Raw genomic sequence first — 23,175 nt, 5'->3', positions numbered from 1 at the left:
ACGAGTCTCAATAAGTGTCCAGTTTAAGGGTAATACACAGAAACATACCAAGGGAACATGAATCAAATATGTACTTTTATTCATTTACAATAAACTCATAAAGTACATCAATTTTGATTGAAGCTAAGGGCATACAAAACTGTCGAACAACTCCCACTTGCACTTAGGTCCAATCAGGTACTAGCCGGTGTCCCATGCTTTCCACGTGTTTCTCAAACACTTTCTGTGATAGTGGCTTTGTCAATGGGTCTGCTACATTATCCGCTGACGCTACCTTCTGAATCAGGACGTCCCCTCTACCAACAATCTCCCGCGGTACGTGGTACTTCCTCTCGATGTGCTTCAACTTCGAGTGGGCTCGTGGCTCCTTAGCCTGAGCAATGGCTCCATTGTTGTCACACAACAATGGGATGGGTGATGTGTCGGACGGAACTACTCCCAACTCATGAATGAACTTCTTCATCCATACGACTTCTTTGGCAGCCTCACTGGCGGCAATGTACTTGGCCTCGGTCGTGGAGTCTGTAGTGGACCCCTATTTGGTGCTTTTCCAGCAAACAGCACATGATCCTATCGTGAAAACATATCCAGATGTAGACTTTCTATTATCTTGGTCTGACTGGAAATCGGCATCTGTATACCCTTTGATCTGTAGTGAGCTACCGTCGAATACTAGACAAAACTCTTTTGTCCTTCGAAGGTACTTAAGTATGTTTTTCACAACAGTCCAATGCTCTTGCCCTGGGTTGGCCTGAAATCTGCTTACTACACTCACTGCCTAAGCTATGTCAGGACGAGTGCAGTGGAGAAGGTTACATTCTCGAATGAACTCATAAAGTACATCAATTTTGATTGAAGCCAAGGGCCTACAAAACTGTCTAACACAGAATTCGGATGAACCTTGTGTTTATAGAAAGTACAGTGGAGATAAGGTTACATTCTCGGTTCTGTATGTAGATGACATTCTACTCATTGGGAATGATGTAGGTATGTTAACTACGATGAAAGTATGGCTATCACAGCAATTCTCCATGAAAGATCTTGGAGAAGCCTCCTATATACTGGGTCTTCGACTCTATACAGATAGATCGAAGAGGATAATAGGATTATCCCAATCTGCCTACATTGACAAAATAGTCAAAAGGTACAACATGGAAAACTCCAAGAAAGGAAATGTTCCTTTCAGGCACAGAATCACTCTCTCCAAGAAGATGTCTCCCAAGACTTTTGAGGAGATTGATGGCATGAAAGACGTTCCCTATGCCTCTGCCGTAGGGAGCATCATGTATGCCATGCTGTGCACTCGCCCTGACATAGGTCAAGCAGTGAGTGTAGTAAACAGATTTCAGGCCAACCCAGGGCAGGAGCATTGGACTGCTGTGAAAAACATACTTAAGTACCTTCGAAGGACAAAAGAGTTTTGTCTAGTATTCAACGGTATCTCACTACAAATCCAAGGGTATACAGATGCCGATTTCTAGTCAGACCTAGATGATAGAAAGTCTACATCTGGATATGTTTTCACGATAGGATCGTGTGCTGTTTGCTGGAAAAGCACCAAACAGGGGCCCACTGCAGACTCCACGACCGACGCCGAGTACATTGCCGCAAGTGAAGCTGCCAAAGAAGTCGTGTGGATGAAGAAGTTCATTCATGAGTTGGGAGTAGTTCCGTCCAATACATCACCCATCCCATTGTTGTGTGACAACAATGGAGCCATTGCTCAGGCTAATGAGCCACGATCCCACTCGAAGTCAAAGCACATCGAGAGGAAGTACCACGTACCGCGGGAGATTGTTGGTAGAGGGGACGTCCTGATTCAGAAGGTAGCGTCAGCGGAAAATGTAGCAGACCCATTGATAAAGCCACTATCATAGAAAGTGTTTGAGAAACACGTGGAAAGCATGGGACTCTGGCTAATACCTGATTGGACCTAAGTGCAAGTGGGTGTTGTTAGACAATTTTGTATGCCCTTAGCTTCAATCAAAATTGATGTACTTTATGAGTTTATTGTAAATGAATAAAAGTGCATATTTGATTTATGTTCCCTTGGTATGTTTCTGTGTAATACCCTTAAACTGGACACTTATTGAGACTCGTGTTAGTTTAGAATGTTCACAGCCAGTGGGTCGGTCTAGGGAGACCTATCCTGACAAGGCTGACACTGTGGTGCCACCAAGTCGGTTGGGGTGGCTTGTCTCAGCTACCGGGGTGAGACCCTAGGCACATACAGTGTGGGATTAATTGAATCTTTGAACTGGAACAGATTTCCAGTATTGCCCTGGACCTTGGAGATTGATGGGCAAAACTGGAAAGTTACACCCGACCCCTAGACTCGATTATGATACTGCACTAGGTGTCGGATCGGGCTGTCTTTGATGTACCAATCAGTGAGATCCTTAGCGGGGGTCAAAACCTGGGTATGTTGGGACAATCCGAGAATTCATCTGAGTGGGTGATCATAGTGACAGGATCAGCCCCTTTGTCGGACAAAGGTAATGATCGGGGATGCGCTCTCACTGTTGGAAACCAAGACTGCCGGCAGCCGATTTCAACCGTTGAAATTTGTTTTGCAAAGTATATTTTATATGAGATATAAAAGTATATATATTATGGTTTCTAAAATGTTTGCATAAGGTTTTAATTCCCGGGATCCATATAAGTGGAGAGTGCAACACTGTTCCTTGCAGCCGAGGGAGAGGTCCTCTCTTGTCGGGCAGTGTATGATCATTATGGGCTCAGAGGTTAAGTGTAAGACCATTGAGGATAATACCTGATGGGCTAATCTTGCATCTACCCACAGTCCCTGGGTGTTACAAGGTGGCTTGGCCCAGGGACCACTTAGGGTAAGTGTTGGGCCCATAGAGCCCATTCGATGGGTTTCAGGGGGTTCACTGTCTTTAACAGTGTATTCGACTAGGCCTTGTAACAAAGGCTGGGCCAATCCCATGTGGCTGATGTGTAGATCAACGCTTGGTTCCCATGCCATACAAGGAAGCCCAACTGGGCAGCAGTTAGGAGGGTTAAGTGAGCACATAAGCCTAATGGGCCTAAAGGCCATGTCGAACTGGGCTATTTATTTAGTTAATTAAAGGGGCGAATTCTGAGATGGATTAGCAGATAGGATATGGTCTTAATCATATCCACTCAGAGAGTCCAAATCTAAATGTGATTCAGATCTAGAAACCTCCTAATGGGATTAGGATAAAGCTGATCTAATCTGCAGATAAGATAAGGGTTTATCCTTATCATTAGAAGAGAAGGCTGATCCAAATATGATTTGGATAAGCACCTCCTAATGGGATTAGGAGCTGATATTTTATGTTAACAAAAGAAGGAAGGGAGCGGCAACCTTAAGAGAAAAAACAAGAAACACATCAGACTCTTTTTAGTGCTGAAATCTAGAAGAGAGAATTCTGCACCCTGCGAATATTCTTTTGCCGCCTCCCTTCTCTTGCTGCCCTGTTTGCCAGTTCGATCTCCAGCTGTGGGAGAAGTCTAGATTTAATCTTGACATCAGTTCTTTGAGAAAGAATTGAAAAGGAAGCTGTTGGGCCCATAGAGCCCATTCGATGGGTTTCAAGGGGTTCACTGTCTTTAACAGTGTATTCGACCAGGCTTTGTAACAAAGGCTGGGCCGAACCCATGTGGTTGATGTGTAGATCAATGCTTGGGTCCCACACCATACAAGGAAGCCCAACTGGGTAGCAGTTAGGAAGGTTAAGTGAGCACATAAGCTTAATGGGCCTAAAGCCCATTTCGAAGTAGGCTATTAATTTAGTTAATTAAAGGGGCGAATTCTGAGATGGATTAGCAGTTAGGATATGGTCTTAATCCTATCCACTCAGATCTAGAAACCTCTTAATAAGATTGGGATAAAGCTAATCTAATCTGCAGATAAGATAAGGGTTTATCCTTATCATTATAAGAGAAGGCTGATCCAAATATGATTTGGATAAGCACCTCCTAATGGGATTAGGAGCTGATCTTTTCAAGTTAACAAAAGGAAGGAGGGGGCGGCAGCCTTGAGAGAGAGACCAAGAGAAACACATCAGATCCTCTTTAGTGCTGAAATCAAGAAGAGAGAATTCTGCACCCTGCGAATACTCTCTTGCCGCCTCCCTGCTCTTGCCGCCCTATTTTCCAGTTCGATCTGCAGCTGTGGGAGAAGTCAAGATTGGATCTTGACATCAGTTCTTTGAGAAAGGATTGAAAAGGGAAGCTGTGCTCACGTTCCATCATGTTGTTTCTTGTGAAGGACAGAGTTCTTGGGGAAGAACACTGTTGATTCTGCTCCATCCTGCACTGCGCCATCTTTAGTGGGAGCAGTCTTTGGATCCTTCCTTGGGCGTGAACACCTTCGTTGGGAGATATTGCTTCTCCGTATCAGGTATAATTCTCTCCCATTCCTTTTGGTTCAGATCTGGTTCAGTTTAAGGTTCAAGATTTATCCTTGAAAATATGATTTTCTAAATAGGGAATGTGATTCCCAGTTGAAGGGAGAAGAAAGATTTTTGAAATTCGCCCCTTATTCCGCTATCTTTGGGTGTCCATGTGATGGATCTCTCATCCTTTCACCTTGAAAATTAGGTTAGTTGTCACTGTTGCATCTGCGGTCTTCTTGCATGGGAGGAAGTGAGCCATGTTGGAGAACTGGTTAACCACTACGAAGACGGAGTCCATATTTCTTGGAGTCTTTGGCAAGCTTAGCACGAAATCCATGGATAGTTCTTCCCAAATCGTAGTAGGAACAGGTAGGGGCATGTAGAGGCCGGTATTCTGGGTTTGTCCCTTAGCTATCTGATAGATATAGCATCTACTCACAATAGTGGTCAAATCCCTCCTTAATTTAGGCCAGTAGTAACGCCCCTTGACTGCTTCGATCGTTTTGTCTCTCCCGAGGTGTCCTGCTAATCCACCCCCATGTAGATTCCTGATGATTTTCTCAAGAAGGGAGGTGCAAGGGATGCACAATTGTTCCCCCTTCATAAAGAACCCATCATGAATGTAGAAATCACCTACTGGTTGTCGATTTGTGCATTTTTCCCACACCTGTTTGAAGTATTCATCCTGGGCGTACAAATCTTTCAAGCATTCAAAGCCCACAATTTCAATGCTGAGAGTTTTGATGAGGGCTACACGCCTACTTAGAGCATCGGCTACTGTGTTTTGTTGTCCAGCCTTATACATAATCTTGTATGGGAATTTATCAATGAAAGCAGACCATCTTGCATGCAGGTCACTCCTCAACTGCTTTTGCTTACTGAGATACTTAAGAGCTTGGTAATCGGTGTAGAGAACAAATTCTTTAGCAATTAAGTAATGTTCCCAAATTTTCAGTGCTCTAACAACAACATAGAATTCTTTATCATAAGTGGACCATTTCTTCTTGGCTTTGCATAACTTTTCACTAAAGAAAGCAACTAGTCTCTTTTCTTGTGACAATACAGTACCGATGCCGACTCCACTGGCATCACATTCAACCTCAAATAGTTTGTCAAAACTTGGTAATGCAAGGATAGGAGTGGTGCATAATTTTTCTTTTATGAGAGCAAAACTTTGCTCCTGTTCTTCTCCCCACTGGAACTTTCCCTTTTTCAAACACTCAGTGATGGGAGCTACAATACTACTAAAGTGTTTGATAAATCGCTTGCAGAAAGTTGCTAACCCATGTAAACGTCTTATGTCCATGACGTTTGTTGGGGACGACCACTCCCTAATGGCTTTCACATTTTCCTCATCCACCTTAATCCCATCCTTACTTATAATGAACCCTAGGAACAGTAAATTATCGCTCATGAAGGTGCACTTCTTTGGTGCACTTCTTTAAATTAGCATATAATTTGTTTTCCTCAATGCATTCAATACCTCCTTGATATGTTCTAAGTGCTCAGTGGACCTCTTCCTTCTCTGATCCGAGTCTCCCTCATTCATTCCCACTAGACAGATGCTCATCCCTTCAGTCGAAAAGCTACTAATTTCACCCTTCTTTCTTCCGGGATCTCCATGTACTCGAAGAAACGGTCAACCTCGGTGATCCAGTCGAGAAGACCCTCGATATCCAGATCCCCACTAAAAGTAGGAATATCTACCTTGAGTTTAAACTCATCATGATTCCGACGAGGATTAAAATTGCCGGGGTTGCGCCAATTCCTACTGTTTTTGTCGTCGCCAGGAAGAAATGGAGCAACACCGAGCTCTAGTTCGTCGTCGCTATCATCATCAAGAACAGGATTCCAGGGTATGGGGTTGACGAGTGGTCTACCGTGGTCGTCTCCTTCAGTTGGGTTATCCAAATTCCTTGGAACATCCTCCCGCAACAAGGACCGCAGTTGTCTAGTGATCTTAGCCAACTGTTGCTCAATGTTACGTGTGGCTGTGCACTGCTCTTCAATCGCTCTCCAAACAACTTGTAACCCCTGATCTCTGTCATGGGGTTGGTTGCAACGGCTACCGTCTTGGTTGGCCATTTGATTGGACGAACTCCCACTCTGATACCACCTGACGCAGCGTAGAAGCAATAAATTGGGCTGACTACGCAAGCACTAGATGAACACGGGGCTTCGTTCGTGAAGCCTGTTGTAACTAAGCGTATGCCTTGGAAGAGAGAGAAAAGTTGGCAAAAAATTCTTGTGTGTCTATTCGCTTGAAATTACTGATATTTATAATACATCTTGGAATTCATATAGTAAATAAGAAAGAGAAGTTGTAAAAGTCTAAAACAACTAAAACATCTGGACTTCTAGACATCTTCGAAGTCTTCCTCAGGCTGCCTTGATATCCTCCATCTGATAGCCACCTAGCCACCGCCCTCCAATGATGCCTTGATATTCACCGTCCGATAGCCACCGCCCTCCAATGCTTATCCAACGCATGGGTTGTCACTATTATCCCTTGCATGATTTTCGCTAGAGGATACCGTCCGATGAGCTAGCCATCCATCAAAGTTGGTGGGTGAGCTGGCCGTCCATCAAAGTTGAAGGCCTAAGCCCAACTTAAACCTGCATTTAGTATTCCTTATTTTAAGGATTTATCTCCCTCTTTAACTGTAAAAAGATATAAGTAATTAAATTAAGGAATGCCAAATGCAGCCTTGACCCCTTGTACAAACTAGCTAACCGGGTTTGTCTAATAAGACCTGTTTACTAGAACAAGGTTTAACTTAATTAACTTGATCAGCAGCATTTAATAACTCTTTGGTTTGGGTTTTAACCACTGTTTTTAACCCGCCGTAGACCCACCTGTTGGTCGGATCATGCATTAAAATTATCACCCAATTATTATAATTCCGTTTTGGTTAATCTCAAACCATATCTTTATTCAATAAAACTATTAATTCGGTCAACAATCCAGTAACTCAGATGGTTTTGTTGAACCATTTAACTGCTGAACTATTATTATTACTCCAAGGAAAAACGGATCAACCTCTGGATTGATTTTTAAAAAACTTATGTCTGTTTGGCTCAACTTGAAACCGACCCTGACCCAATCAGATTAAATAAAAATAGAATTACCACTTTAGATTTTTTGTTCTTGGGCTGGGTTTAAAGTCAAAATTTTAGGTTTCCTAATCCTTAGGTAGTCCAAAATTGGCCGGAATCTGAACCAACCTTTATTTATTTCAAGTACAATCTGATTTTATACATACACACATATATACATGCACACATTCACACATATATACATGCATACATTCACACATATGTATACATAAAAACATTCATTTATGTCATTTTCCGTAGGCTCAGTTTGGAAAGAGTACAATAAATTCAAATTTGTAGAGTGCAAAACCTTATTTTTTTAATTCCATACTTAGGGTTGACCTCAGGTTTGGTACATGATGGGCCAAAATTGGACAATGCAGGATGGGCCCAACTGGCACCCAAACACATCAAATTACAATGCAGGATGGGCCCAAATTGGACAAATCAGAGTTGACCTCAGGTTTGGTACAGGCTTGAACTTTAATTCAATACTTAGGGTTGGGCCTGATTTAATTTAAACCTGGCCTAGCCAGTAGCAAATGGTCAGTCTGCAAGATGAGCTGAACCTTAGATGGTTCTATAAACTAGCCGGTTCAGTGGCGGTTCAAACTCAAAAACAACATCCACCTTTTCTTTATTTTATTTTTTGTATTTGTACTCTTCCCGAACCAGCTGAAGCAGGTTATTATGATAACTTGGCACAGCCCACTGCCCATGAGGACTTGGCCGACAAGGTCCATGGACCTAGCACATATATATAAATTTTTATTTTTAATTTTATTATATTATTTTATTTTAATTTTATTGTAATTTTTTTTTTCAATTTCATTGTATTATTTCATATATAAACAACTGTATATATCAAAGTTTATATGGAATAAAATTTTAAGATTTTTTTATTCAATTTGTTATATAAATCTTGTTAATTTATATTATTTTTTTAATTTTTCTAAAATATCGTTTAGGCCCATAGCCTGCTAGGCCTGAGAATTGGGCCAAGTCAGGCTTCCCTCTCGGGGAATTCATATGCCAGGCAGCCACACTCTATTACAATGCAGGTGGCCCGCAAAAATAGGCCATGCTAGCCCAACCAACCCACATTACACCTCTAATAGCACTATACATATTTGTATTTGTACTCTTAAGGCTCATTTCAAAAAAAGTATAAATACAAATATATACTATTCGGGTCATGGCTGAGCTGGCTCTGCAAGACACGTGGCCGTCCAATAATCGCCCTGCCACGTCGGCATAGCTCGGTCACGTTGGCCTAGCCCTGCCACGACGAGCTAGCTCGGCCAAGCTACGCTATTACTGTGGCACCCCATTTTATCTTTCTACCCACGTCAACTACGTGTCATATGGATGAGCATAACTACAGGTAAAAGAGGAATAATACAATGGACGAGCTAGCCCAACCAAAAATTTTACTTTTTTTTTAATTTTATTTATATTATCAAAAAAAAAAGTTTCAAGGTCTAAACTTGAATTGTTATCAACTAGGGCAGTTATCAATTCGTGGAGGGACCTCGGCCTCAAGATGAAAGAATTCTTGACCGAGGAGAAGCTTGTGGAGCTGGTCTGAGCCCTCCTGGTAGGTTTCCACCTTGTTTTTTTTTTTTTAAGGTTATTTTTAGTTCGCGGCTAACCTTTTGCTCTTGCAGTTACCATGCCAGAGGTCGATTCCGAGAACCTTCTCAAGAGCTCTCAAAGAGGGAAGAAGAAGAAGGCTTCGAAGAAGCTTCTCCGGGAGGCCAGTCCTTCAGCCCCTACCCCTGCCCCATACAAAGTCCTGGTCGTTGAGCCGATCTCTACCGAGCTCCCTGAGGAGGAGGTTCATCCTCAACCCCCACTAGTGGACCTGGATGACAACCAGGAGGAGGATGCTCGGCCTCATGAACCGGGGGGCACTTCAGTACCCAATCAGGAAAGCATCCAACCTCACAAGCCGGAGAGCACTTCTGCACCGAGGCCCAAGTCCTCCAAGGAGAGCATAATGACACTTCGGCTTGGAATGTGCAAGAGCAGGGATGCCATCTTTCCTGACGAGATCGCGGAGTGGGCTGACATGTCTACAGCCATGCTTGAAACCAAGCTATCGGTTACTGCATGGTGGTAAGTATCTTACTTTAAATTTTATTTTCTTGTCAATTTTTCAAATGTACTTACCTCGATTTTCTTTGCTAGGTGAACTCTGCCATCCATTCGTTGATGTGTCAGTCCGAGATTCGCCTGAAGTAGGCTCGATATGCCAAGTAAAAGGCATGGTAGTTTCATCGCGAATTGGACCTAGCTCGGGGCAAGATACTTCGAGCTAAGAATAGAGCTCGAAGCCAGCAAGAGCTGATCTTGGCCATGACTGAGGAGAAGAAACAATAGGAACTAATCTCTACGCTGATTGAGGAAAAAATGAAGCAACAGGAGCAAATCTCAGCGTTGACCGAGGAGAAGGTGAATCTTCAACGAGAGGTCAAGAATCTCGAAGCAACGATCTAGGAGCAGACTAAGATCTTCGAGACCGCCATCCAAGAGCACGAGCTGAAGAGAGAAGCCACACCATTGAACGCTTCAAGGGATTCTTGGAGTTCCATGATCTCCAGGTCGAATATGGATCGAGCTCCTATCATTTTGGGTTCAAACTGTGTAGGTACTTAGTGCGGCAAAAGTTTCCCGACCTTTATCTCAGAGTCATCACTATGTCGAGCCTTTCCCCCGAGGTGGCGATAGCGGCGAATGAAGAGCCCAACTCATCATAGGAGGAAAGTGACAATGAAGTCGAAGAGGCGGGCTCCTCGCTTTGGTGGATTTTGTTCTTCTTGTTCCAAATCGCGAACCGAGGCCTTCCCTACCACTAAGGTGCAGCCCGTGACTAGCCAATAATCATGTTGATCATTCCGTTGATCGGCCTCTCCCCGGGCAATTGTCTTTGCGGCTGCTCATTATGTTTGCTTGCTGGACTCAGGAGCATCTCTCCGCTCCCCCTGCCGATCTGTTTGTTTCTTATTGTCTTTTTGTACAAAATTTTTTAAGTACCCGCAACGAATGAGTTCTTCTATCTTCACGCGGAGGTTTCTACAATTTTTGGTACTATAACCATGGTCTCTATGGAAATGACAGTATACATTTTTATTCCTTGTGGCAGGATCTCCCCTCAACTGAGGTGGCCAATTTACATAAAGAGCATCTTTATACATATATATTATATAAAATATATATATTTTTATTATATAATATATTATCAAGGCAAGCCAAATTTGAGCAAGGATTTTTTGAGAAGGCCAATACCTAAAAAAAGTTGGGCCTAGTGTATTGGGCCTGAGCACAAGCCCATATGCCTAAATTCACGTCCAAGCCCTACTTAGAACGGGCTGGCCCATCACCATCAGGCTGCCCGCCCCATGAAGAGACTTAGTTTTCACATAACCCAAGGCATTAAATATATAATTTTGTTTTTCTAAATCGCTCAACCAAATAAGAAAAATAGATGATTAAAAGTACTGAGCCTATGTGGAATTGATGCGGTGCATTTATAAAATTAAATGGTAATGCTACCAAACACTTCATAATTACAAATCTATTTAATCCAATTAGACCATGAGTCTTTTTCTTTTATATAATCCAATCAAACCATGAGTTGATTATTATTTAGAGTTTGAGGGGCATGATACATCGCTACACTTTGATGAATTTTTAGGCTTCGTTTGGAAGGGATGTAAATCAAGAACATGTAAAAGTTTATAACGATTTGGTTTTGTCGGTGTTTGGACAAAGTGTAAATGAAGATGGATGTAAAATCCCATTCTGGTTTAGATTTGTCAGCATTTGAATGGAGTAGTGTTTTACGTCATGTATCAATGTAAAACCTCATCACACGAAAAGTTTTACATTGGTTATTGATGTAAATACTAGACTGATAAAATCAATGTAAAACTTTACACTTTTCTTTTCATACTTTTCAATGTTTAATGGTGACTTCCTCAGACTTCAATGTAAAACGTCATCAATGTATTTTTACACCGATTTCAAACGCAACCTTAAGGGGTTGTTGTTTTCCTTTTGATAGGCCAGGTCCCTTTAAATTTCCTCCTGAAGTTGCATAGGGAACAAAAAGTTTAATTGGTTCTTCACTATCACCGGTAATGTAGGCATTTTTTTTTTCTTGAAATAAAGTAGGAAAGAAAAATAGATTGGTTTAATAAATCACAATTCTTGGGTTGGAAATATTTCTTATAATTAATTTTCAGTACAAGTTGAATCTGCTAGTTAATCGTTTGGCCTATAAGAAAGAAATTAAAAATAATATAGATCAAACTCCAGCTAGGTTATAGAGCTTTGTCATCCATGGAAATAATTAATGAGAAGCGCTGAAGGCAAAGAGAGAATATAATTAGGACATATAGTGGCACTGGGCCTCTTTGGTAGCTGCAAGTTGTAGCACTATAGAAAGCAAAATTATGAGCACAACTGAAGCTCTCATCAACAGATAATTTCTTCTATATGAAACCATACTTCTGAGCGTGAGATGCAAAATGTATATTGTGGCGGATGAAATGAATTGCGTTTTATGGGCGAATTTGGGTTTCCTATTGAAATGAGATTCGGTGAGATGAGAATAAACAATAAATATTGAATGAAAGAAGACACTAGCTCCATGCACATATACATATATATGTAAAGCTAGCTTGAGAGGGAGATTATATTCCTGGTCAAGTAGTCCAAAGTTTGATAACCAAAACAATAATCTTATGGCCATTTCTCTTTTACTAACTACACATTCTTAGACATTCTTTGACCAGAGATGTCTTTGACCAGAGATGTCTTTGACTACCAAAGTTTGACAACCAAAACATACACGATCAATCTTTGACCAGAGATGTCTCCCTTCTCAGCGTTAATTCTCTTTTACTAACTACACATTCTTAGACAAGAGCTACAATATGATCAAGCATGGCAAAATATAGAAATATTAGTAATCGGGATTCCTATATATGGTGATCATGTATGTTTAGTTATTTGGTTTAATTTGTTTACAAATATATTTAACTTGTCAAAGAAGAATGGGTCGGGTCGGAATAAAGAAAAGTACGATGGGTCTCCCCTGAGAAAATTTTCAAACATTTTGAGCATGCAGCTTCAGCGGTTGACCACGCTGCGCTAATCTCAGTCGTCCCTTTTCCACGTGAATCATCAGTTCAGCATTAAATTGTGAGTTTCACCCATTTTAGTTTTGCAGGAAAGACGGAATAGAATCCACATGAAGAAAATATAATATGGGCTTTCTCTTATTTGCACGTACGTGTATATCATTCGGGAATCAGTTCAGCATTAAAAATTTTGACTAGCTTATAATTTTTGAAATGCTTGCCAGACGTGGGCTAAGCATCTACATATGTTTACCAAATGAACATATTTTTCTTAATTACATTACAGCTAATGGAATAGATAAATTGCCCTAAAACCATGAATCATCGTCATCTAAGCTTTATCGCAATTATGTTTTATCCTAGAGTATGAAAAATCAGGCATCAACTCATGGCTTAGAAATGGAATAATATGGGCCACCATAAGCCTAAGACCCAAGTTTACATAAACATGACCATGGCTTAGAAATCCAAGTATTCTAAGTTTAGTTAGGCCCATTTCCTATTGTAATAGGGTGGTCTCATTGGCAAGACCATTAATTCCTACGTAATGGAGTATATTTAAGAATTAATCATAATCTAACATTCCATTTACATGGGGTTGGTTAGTACCCACGATGAATGAGTTCTTCTATCTCCTTGCAGAGGTTTCTACAATTTTTGGTACTGTGACCGTGGTCTCTATGGAAATAACAGTATACATTTTTATTTCTTGTGGCGGGATCTCCCCTCAACCGAGGTGACCACTTTACATAAGGAGCATCTTTATATATATATATATATATATATATATATATATATATATGTATATATTATAAAATATATATTTTTTTATTATATAATATATTATCAAGTCAAGCCCAAGTTTGAGCAAGGATTTTTTGAGAAGCCCAAGCCTACCTAAAAGAAGTTGGGCCTAGTGTATTGGGCCTGAGCACAAGCCATAGGCCTTAAATTCACATCCAAGCCCTACTTAGAACGGGCTGGCCCATCACCATCAGGCTGCCTGCCCCATGAAGAGACTTAGTTTTCACATAACCCAAGGCATTTAAAGTATAATTTTATTTTTCTAAATCGCTCAACCAAACAAGAAAAATAGATGATTAAAAGTACTGAGCCTATGTGTTACTGATGCGGTGCATTTATAAAATTAAATGGTAATGCTACCAAACACTTCATAATTACAAATCTATTTAATCCAATTAGACCATGAGTCTTTTTTTTTATATAATCCAATCAAACCATCATGAGTTGATTATTATTTAGAGTTTGATGGGCATGATACATTGCTACACTTTGATGAATTTTTAGGCTTCGTTTGGAAGGGATGTAAATCAAGAACATGTAAAAGTTTATAACAATTTGGTTTTGTCGGTGTTTGGACAAAGTGCAAATGAAGATTGACGTAAAACCCCATTCTGGTTTAGATTTGTCAGCATTTGAATGGAGTAGAGTTTTACGTCGTGGATCAATGTAAAACCTCATCACACGTAAAGTTTTATATTGGTTATTGATGTAAATACTACATTGATAATATCAATGTAAAACTTTACACTTTTCTTATCACACTTTTTATTGTTTAGTGGTGACTTCCTCAGACTTCAATGTAAAACGTCATCAATGTATTTTTACACCGATTTCAAACGCAACCTTAAGGGGTTGTTGTTTTCCTTTTGATAGGCCAGGTCACCTTTAAATTTCCTCCTGAAGTTGCGTAGCGAACAAAAAGTTTAATTGGTTCTTCACTATCACCGGCAATGTAGGCATTTTTTTTCTTGAAATAAAGTAGGAAAGAAAAATAGATTGGTTTAATAAATCACAATTCTTGGGTTGGAAATATTTCTTATAATTAATTTTCAGTACAAGTTGAATCTGCTAGTTAATCGTTTGGACTATAAGAAAGAAATTAAAAATAATATAGATCAAACTCCAGCTAGGTTATAGAGCTTTGTCATCCATGGAAATAATTAATGAGAAGCGCTGAAGGCAAAGATAGAATATAATTAGGACATATAGTGGCACTGGGCCTCTTTGGAGAGATTGAAGTTGAATCACAATATCTTCCTTCTTTAACCACTCATCATCACTGCCCAAAGGCCTCGTAGCTGCAAGTTGTAGCACTATAGAAAGCAAAATTATGAGCACAACTGAAGCTCTCATCAACAGATAATTTCTTCTATATGAAACCATACTTCTGTGCGGAGATGTAAAATGTATGTTGTGGCGGATGAAATGAATTGCGTTTTATGGGCGAATTTGGGTTTCCTATTGAAATGAGGTTCGGTGAGATGATAATAAACAATAAATATTGAATGAAATGAGATTCCGTGGGTTTGGGTTTCCATCATCTTTATGTACACACACATATATTAGTCCAAAGTTTGACAACTATATTCGTGGTGAAGTAGTCCAAAATTTGACAACCAAAACAATAGTCTTATGGCCATTCCCTTGAGAAAATTTTCAAACATTTTGAACATGCAGCTTCAGCGGTTGACCACGCTGCGCTAATCTCAGTCGTCCCTTTTCCACGTGAATAATCAGTTCAGCATTAATTTGTGAGTTTCACCCATTTTAGTTTTGCAGGAAAGACGGAATAGAATCCACATGAAGAAAATATAAAATGGGCTTTCTCTTATTTGCACGTACGTGTGTATATCATTCGGGAACCAGTTCAGCATTAAAAATTTTGCCTAGCTTATAATTTTTGAAATGCTTGCCAGACGTGGGCTAAGCATCTACATATGTTTACCAAATGAACATATTTTTCTTAATTACATTACAGCTAATGGAATAGATAAATTGCCCTAAAACCATGAATCATCATCATCTAAGCTTTATCCCAATTATGTTTTATCCTAGAGTATGAAAAAGCAGGCATCAATTCATCCATATTGTAATTTGTGTTTATGCTATATATGCTATATATGCTACAATTTCCCATAAAAATCCTTGTTCCATAAAAAGATCATAACATTTTGGCCGGCTCAAGTTGATGATGTTATTCTTAACGGTTTTTAACATGACTCAACCTTAATGAGGCAAAACATATACATATAAATTTTAAAGTCAAATAAATGGGCTTAATTTACATGGTAGGTTCTAAAATAATATGGGCCTCCATAGACCCAAGACTCAAGTTTACATAAACATGACCATGGCCTAGAAATCCAAGTATTCTAAGTCCGGTTAGGCCCATCTCCTATTGTAATAGGGTGGTTTCATTGGCAAGACCATTAACTCCTACATAATGGAGTATGTTTAAGAATTAATCCTTTAACCTAACATTCCACTTACATGGGGTTGGTTAGCAAAGTTGGTTGAGGTAGCAGCTTTAATCCCAGGCTATAAATAGCATTGCCTAAAGAGAAAGAGGTTCTTTTTTTCAACAATCAAATTGCAAAAATCTCTCAGACACCAACACTTGAGGATTACAAGCACCTGCTAACACCAACAACTCCAAGATTAAGAGAGAAGAAAAAACGAAAAAAAAAAACTTCTTAGTTCTCTACAACACACATGGATATAAACTCTCTAAAGAAGATCAAGCCACTATAAAAGGGCCCTTCATAGAGAAACATCCTTCACAGCTGATCAAGCGCGAAGCCTAAAGTGAAGAAATCTACATCAACACTTCAAGGAGTACAAGAAACACGCCAACGGCTCTTGTCTTCACTAAATTCAACCATTAATCAGATGTTGCTCATGTCATTAAGAAAAAATCAAAGGGAGTCCATTCCCTTGTATTTTACTTTATTACAAATTTATTTTTATAATTTATTTTTGTATTTTGTATTAATCAAATACACAAAATTTGTGTCGACACTAGTATAAGACATTCCTTGCAAATTTCCATTAAACTAATCTTTCCTTTTTATTTAACAAAAGGATCCGATGCTAAAATTAAACCATGCAAACTTAGATTATAACTTTATATAATTGATTTTCCTTTTGATAAAATGTATCAAACGTGGTTCTTATATTTTATTACTTGAGTCTAACCCAAAAATCTATTTATTATTATTATTATTTTGCTCCAAGGGTGGGGGTGGGGTGGGGGGGGTTGGTTAGCCCATCCCCTAAACCCATAATCCCCCCAACCCAGGTGCAAGTAGGATTCAACTCCAAGTCTCTTCTACGATTAACAAGAGACTTTACCAACCAGCTAGTTTGCACCTTGCAATCTACTACTTAATTAATTAAACCCTTCTAAACTATTCTATCAATAAATGGGATGAAGATTTATATGCAAAAGAAATGCATATTTTAGTGGAATGTACATTTGAATATTAATAGAAATTCCAATGATATAAAAAACTTACGGTCCATTTGGTTCACAGCCATAATCAAAATCAAAATCCTTTGGAATTAGAACCGGAGTGGTCTATTCCCATACTTTATTTGGTTCAAACAGGAATGAGAATGAAAATTGGAATAAGTAAGAATGGGATTTCATTCCCAAAGGAGGGGTAGGGAATGACCATTCCCTCATATGGTGGGTTGCCATTCCAACAGGAATAAGAATGGGATTCCGATTCCACTCAACCAAACAGTTGGAATCAGAATAGCCCATTCTGATTTTAATTCTAGACCCCAATTCCCATGAACCAAGTGGGGCCTTAGAGGTTGTTCTCTAATATGAATTATTTTTTTGTTACGAGTTTCAAAAGCAAAACAAAATCAGTTCATTTGAAAACAAATTATTTTCTTAAAATGAGAACAACCTCAATATATATATATATATATATATATATATATATAGTAATTAAGCAAATACATTGCACGTGAGAAATTTTTCTTCATATTAATTACTTGAATTTCATATCATAGTTAAGATAGAAATTAAAAATTAATAAAAGTAATAATATGATTAAAAATAAACTTAAATTGTTTATAGCAAATAACAATTATTATTATTATTATATTTTTTAATTCACTGCTATAATATCTTTTAATTCACATACTACCTTTGTAAGAAATATTCGGAGAAAAACACTGTTCGTCTTCCCCGACCTCACAATACGCGAACAACAACTACAGTAGATGTTGGAGCGGTGGTGGACTTCCGAAGTCCTACCTCTCTTTCTCTCTCCCAGTCTCACTTCTTCCCCTTCCCCTTTCTCTTGTACAATGTATTAATTGTGACCTAGAACAAGAAGGGGAAGAATAAGGGTTTTAGTGTTTCTTACTCCCTTTCACTTTTCTTAGATTTCTTTTGTCTTTTCTTATCGCGGCCTGGTTTTTGTTACCCATCATCTTCTGTAATTTTTTAATCTTCACTTCTATTTCATGCACCATGTATGCTTGAATCTCTCTCTTTCTCTTTCTCTTTTTCTTTTTTTTGTCTATCCTTTGCATTTGGAATACGTGGGTGATTCCTGTTCTTTTGAGATGAAAATCTCTTTATCTATATATCGGATGTATACTGCTGCTACTGATGATGGTAGATCTTTCACTTTCGCCTTGGGTCTTGCATTTGGGTCATGATTTCTTGACATTTCCCCATTGGTTTTCTATTGGTTGTGTAAAAGGGCTTTCTTCGTAGTGTCCTACATGTGAATTCTTTATTTCTATTTGTCTTCCTGTGATTAATGAAGAATAGCTGAGAGATCTTCTTTGTTTCGCCTTTGTTTTGAAGGAAATTTAGATGGAGGAGGGAAGTGAGTTCCATTGCTGGGGTGAACTAATACCCGATGCTCTCGGGCTAATTTTAAAAATTCCTTCCTTTCAGGAAATTCTTACAGTGATTCCGAGGGCCTGCAAATCTTCGAACAGAGCAGTAATGGGTCCCTATTGCTGGCAAGAGATTGACATTAAGGAGTGGAGCCTCCAGTGCCAGCGTAAGCAGCTAGATCGAATGCTTAAAATGCTCATCACAAGAGGCTGCGGTTCCCTACGCAAACTCTGTGTATCTGGCCTTCCCAATGAGCCTCTTCTCTCCTTCATTGCAGACCAGTAAAAAGACCACCTCTGTCCATTCACCATTTAGATCCTAATTCCTACCTTATGCAAAACTTAAATAGCCTCATTGCAACTCATAGTCACAGACAGATTTTAGATGATATTTATAGCGCTTTTTCATTGTGGTTCTTTGTTCTACTAGACGATTTCTTGAGTTGGGGTTTATTCTTATTTGTTTTGCAAGTTATGCATCCCATCAGACTTTGCAGCTGCCGATGAGTGAAATAAGTGATTAATGGTGGAACAGGTAGTAGGGAGGCTGTCTACCATCTCGTTCTTGGACCTAAGCTATTGTAAGAATATTGGTGCCCGTGCATTAGAGGCGATAGGAAAGCACGGTAAGTTGATGGTTAGGGAGGAAGAGAGATCGGGGGAGAGAGAGAGAGAGAGAGAGGGAGGACTTCGGAAGTTCGCCACCACTGCAACATCTACCGCTGCTGCTGTTCGTTGTGAGGTCGGGGAAGATGAACTGTGTTTTTTTCTAAATATTTATTACAAGGGTAGTATGGGGAATAAAAAAATATTATAATAGCGGATTTCAGCGCAAGGCTAACAGAAGGATGTCTTTGTCTCATGGTCATAGTACAAGGGGGTCTTTGTCACAAACCCCATAGTACAGGGGTCCTTGTAATTTACCCTTATTACTATTATTATTATTATTATTATTATTATTATTATTATTATTATTGATGAGGGGTAATTTGGCATGACCTAGTAAGTAAAGGTCACGTAGACGCAATCTGCCCGTAGAATGACAACTTAGCAAGGGGAGCCTAGTCAATAGTTTATAGAATGACAGCATAACGCCACCTCGGCATAAATTCACCTTGGCATAAGGTCAGCTCGACATAGAATCACCTCGGCACCTAATCAAGTTCAGGGCCCAGGAACCGGAGTGACATGTAATCAATTCCAAAAGCTTCCTAGTAGACTCTGAATAACACGGGATCATGTCGCGTAACGGTTAGGACTTATCCTCTCCCTGCCCGGATCGGCCGGTGACGATAAACTTCATTGACTGATATGTTACTCCCCAACTAAAGCGGAAATGGTTCCCATCCACTCAGGCCACAGATCCCAGAACCATTTCGGGAGATCCATGATAGCTCAGCTATATAAGGGCATCAATCCCTCTAGGGTCCAAGTACGTGCAATTACTTAGATTTAAGCTCTTTAGCTTGCAACCACTACAAGAATACTGACTTAAGCATCGGAGCGACCTCCCCGGGTCATCCACCCCGGTCCCTCTGATCCCTATTTTGCAGTTTGTTCCAGTTCATCACGCGAGTATGTCCAAGCAATACCTCCAGCTAGGAGCTTCTAGATTGCGCATTGTCAGTTGGCGCCGTCTATGGGAGAAGATTGAAAGGTCAACCCAATCCCACTTACAATCTCAGACCCAGTTTCAACCTCAATGGCATCATCCAACCACAACAGGAAGAATGACATGAACATTACTGGGGGGCAAGAGCAGCAAATAGTCGCTCCCCAAGGATCCTCGGTGACTATCGGCCAGTTCACCATCCCCCTAACCACCTCCCGGGTCCCATCACTATCCTTACCACATATTACCCAATAGATGACTGTCCCGCTCCCCTAGGTGGATGCCATGTTCTCGGTGCCATCCATGATTCCCCCTGCAACCAAGCAGTTTCAGCAGTACTATTTTTATCAACAATATCAACAATAGTTTCCACCACTGCAACCAAGCCAATTGATAAATCATCATCAAGGGCAAATCTGGAACCGGAATCAGCACCAAGCTCACCAGAATGCCCGCCAGTCTCCCCCCCCCCCATGGAGAGAGAACTTTGTAGGTACCGGTCCCTCCCTTGGGATGGACCTTGCCACGGGGTACAATAGGCAATCGATGTACTCCCCCTGCTTCCTGAAGAGAGAGCTCAAGGGACAACATCTGTTTACTAGAACAAGGTTTAATTTAATTAACTTGATCAGCAGCATTAAATAACCCTTCGGTTAGGGTGTTAGCCATTGTTTCTAACCCGCTGTAGACCCACATGTTGGTCGGACCATGCATTAAAATTATCACCCAATTATTATAATTCTGTTTTGGGTTAATCTCAAACCATATCTTTATTAAATAAAACTATTAATTTGGTCAACAATCCAATAACTCAAATGGTTGTTGTTGAACCATTTAACTGTTGAACTATGTATACATAAAAACATCCACTTATGTCAATTTCCGTAGGCTCAGTTTGGAAGGAGTACTACAAATGCAAATTTGTAGAGTGCAAAACCTTATTTTTTTTATTATTTTGTATATATTTGCACTGTAAATATTCGTATTTATACACCTTCCAAACTGAGCCGTATGGACTAATTGATTAATTCAAACTCAGTCGGCTCTCAAATACATCAAATTACAATGCAAGATGGGCCCAAATTGGACAAATCAGAGTTGACCTCAGGTTTGGTACAGGCTTGAACATTAATTCAATACTTAGGGATGGGCCTGATTTAATTTAAACCTGGCCCAGCTAGTAGAAAATGGTCAGTCTATAGGATGAACTGAACCTTAGATGGTTGTATAAACTAGCCGGTTCAATGGCGGTTCAAACTCAAAATCAATATCCACCTTTCTTTATTTTATTTTATTTTTTGTATTTGTACTCTTCCCGAACCAGCTGAAGCAGGTTATTATGATAACTTGTTACAGCCCACTGCCCATGAGGACTGAAAGGAATGGTAGAATCCGTCGTATGGAGGCCAAAATAGTTATGGAATGGGTGGGCGAATTTCAAAAATTTTCTACCTACCTTTCAACTGGGAATCGCATTCCCTGATTTTAGAATCAAGATTCAAGGATCCTACTTGAACCAGAACCGAACCAGATCTGAACCAAAAGTGATGGGAGTAATTATACCTGATCCAGAGAAACAATATCTCCCAAAGTTGGTGTTCACGCCCAAAGAAGGAACCAAGATCTGCACCTACTGAAGATGACACAGCAACTGTGGAACAGAACCAGCAGGGTGCGTCCTACATATTGAATCCTTCATAAGAATCCTTTGGAAGACAATGAGCACCAAACCGAATCAGCCTTTGGCTGATATCAAGAACTTTTCTTGATCTTTCTCTAACAGAGAAAACAAACTGTGACAAATGGTGGTGGATGCAACAGGGGGAAACTAGAGAAGAAGGTGGTGAATTGCTTTTCTTCTCTAGGGTTTCTGAGATCCTATCTCACAAAACTACAGGGTGTGTCCTTCCTCCTTAGGGTTTGAATTCTTGTTATTCAAAAATTAGGGTTTCCTCCAGTTGCTTATTGATTAAGAAAAGATTTCCTGATCATACCAGGAGTTGCCCTCATCCAAATCTGTATTTGGATTAGGACTCTTCTTAATCCTATCTGCAGAATAGATGAGCTTTTGGGCTCATCCTAATCTCAGATCCACCCCTTAATAATGACTGATCAAATCAGCCCAGTTAGAAATGGGCTTTAGGCCCAATAAGGTTATGTGCTCAAAAGTCTCCCGAACTACTGCCCAGTTGGGCTTCTTTGTATAGTGTGGGACCCAAGCATTGATCTACACACTAGCCACATGGGCTCGGCCCAACCTCTGTTACAAGGCCTAGCCGAATTCACTGGTGAGCCCAATGAACCCCTTGAGGCCATCATATGGACCCTATGGGCCCAACACTTACACTAAGTGGTCCCTGGGCCAAGCCATCTTATAAAAACCCAGGGACTGTGGGCAGGTGCAGGATTAGCCCATTAGGTATTATCCCAAATGGCCTTACACTTAACCTCTCAGCCCATAATGATCAAGCACTGCCCGACAAGAGAGGACCTCTCCCTTGGCTACAAGGAACAGTGCTGCACTCTCTACTCACATGGATCCCGAGAATTAAAACCATTTGCAAACATTTTGAAACCATACTTAAATATATATTATATATAAATTTTGCAAAACAAAATTCCAACGATTGAAATCAACTGCCGATAGTTTGGTTTCCATCAGAGAGAGTGCATTCCCGATCATTACCTTTGTCCGACAAAGGGGCTGATCCCGTCACTATGATCATCCACTCAGATGAATTCTCAAATTGTCTCAACATACTCAGGTTTTGACCCCCGCTAGGATCTCACTGATTGGCATATCAAAGACAACCTAATCCGACACCTAGTGCAGTACCATAATCAGGTCTAGGGGTCAGGTGTAACTTTTCAGTTTTGCCTATCGATCTCCAAGGTCCAAGGCAATACTGAAAATCTGGTCCGATTCAAGGGTTCAAGTAATCCTACACTGCATGTGCCTTGGGTCTCACCCTGGCGGCTGAGACAAGACACTCCAACAGATGGCAGCACACCAGTGTCAGCCTGAAAGAATGGTAGGATTCATCTAATGGACGCCATGAAGGGTGCAGAATGGGTGGGCGAATTTCAAAAAATTTCCTACCTTCTTCCAACTAGGAATCATATTCCCTAAATTTAGAATACATTATTCAAGGATTCTACTTGAACCATAATCAAACCATATATGAACAAAAAGAAGCAAGAAAGATTATACCTGATCCGGAGAAATAATATCTCCCAAAGTTGGTGTTCATGCCCAAAGAAAAAA

The 23,175-nt window shown here is 40.1% G+C and overlaps 1 pseudogene; it reads left to right on the top strand.

Moving 5' to 3' along the window:
- Window positions 1–18,272: 18,272 nt before the first annotated feature.
- LOC148878940 (F-box protein FBW2 pseudogene) lies at window positions 18,273–21,834 on the top strand (annotated as a pseudogene).
- The last annotated feature ends 1,341 nt before the right edge of the window (window positions 21,835–23,175 follow it).

This window comes from Nelumbo lutea, chromosome 1, assembly GCF_056320005.1.
Source record: "Nelumbo lutea isolate HS-2025 chromosome 1, American lotus-T2T, whole genome shotgun sequence".
Lineage (NCBI taxonomy): Eukaryota > Viridiplantae > Streptophyta > Magnoliopsida > Proteales > Nelumbonaceae > Nelumbo > Nelumbo lutea.
Note: the sequence above shows the minus strand (reverse complement) of the source record. Positions and strands in the feature narration are given on the sequence as shown.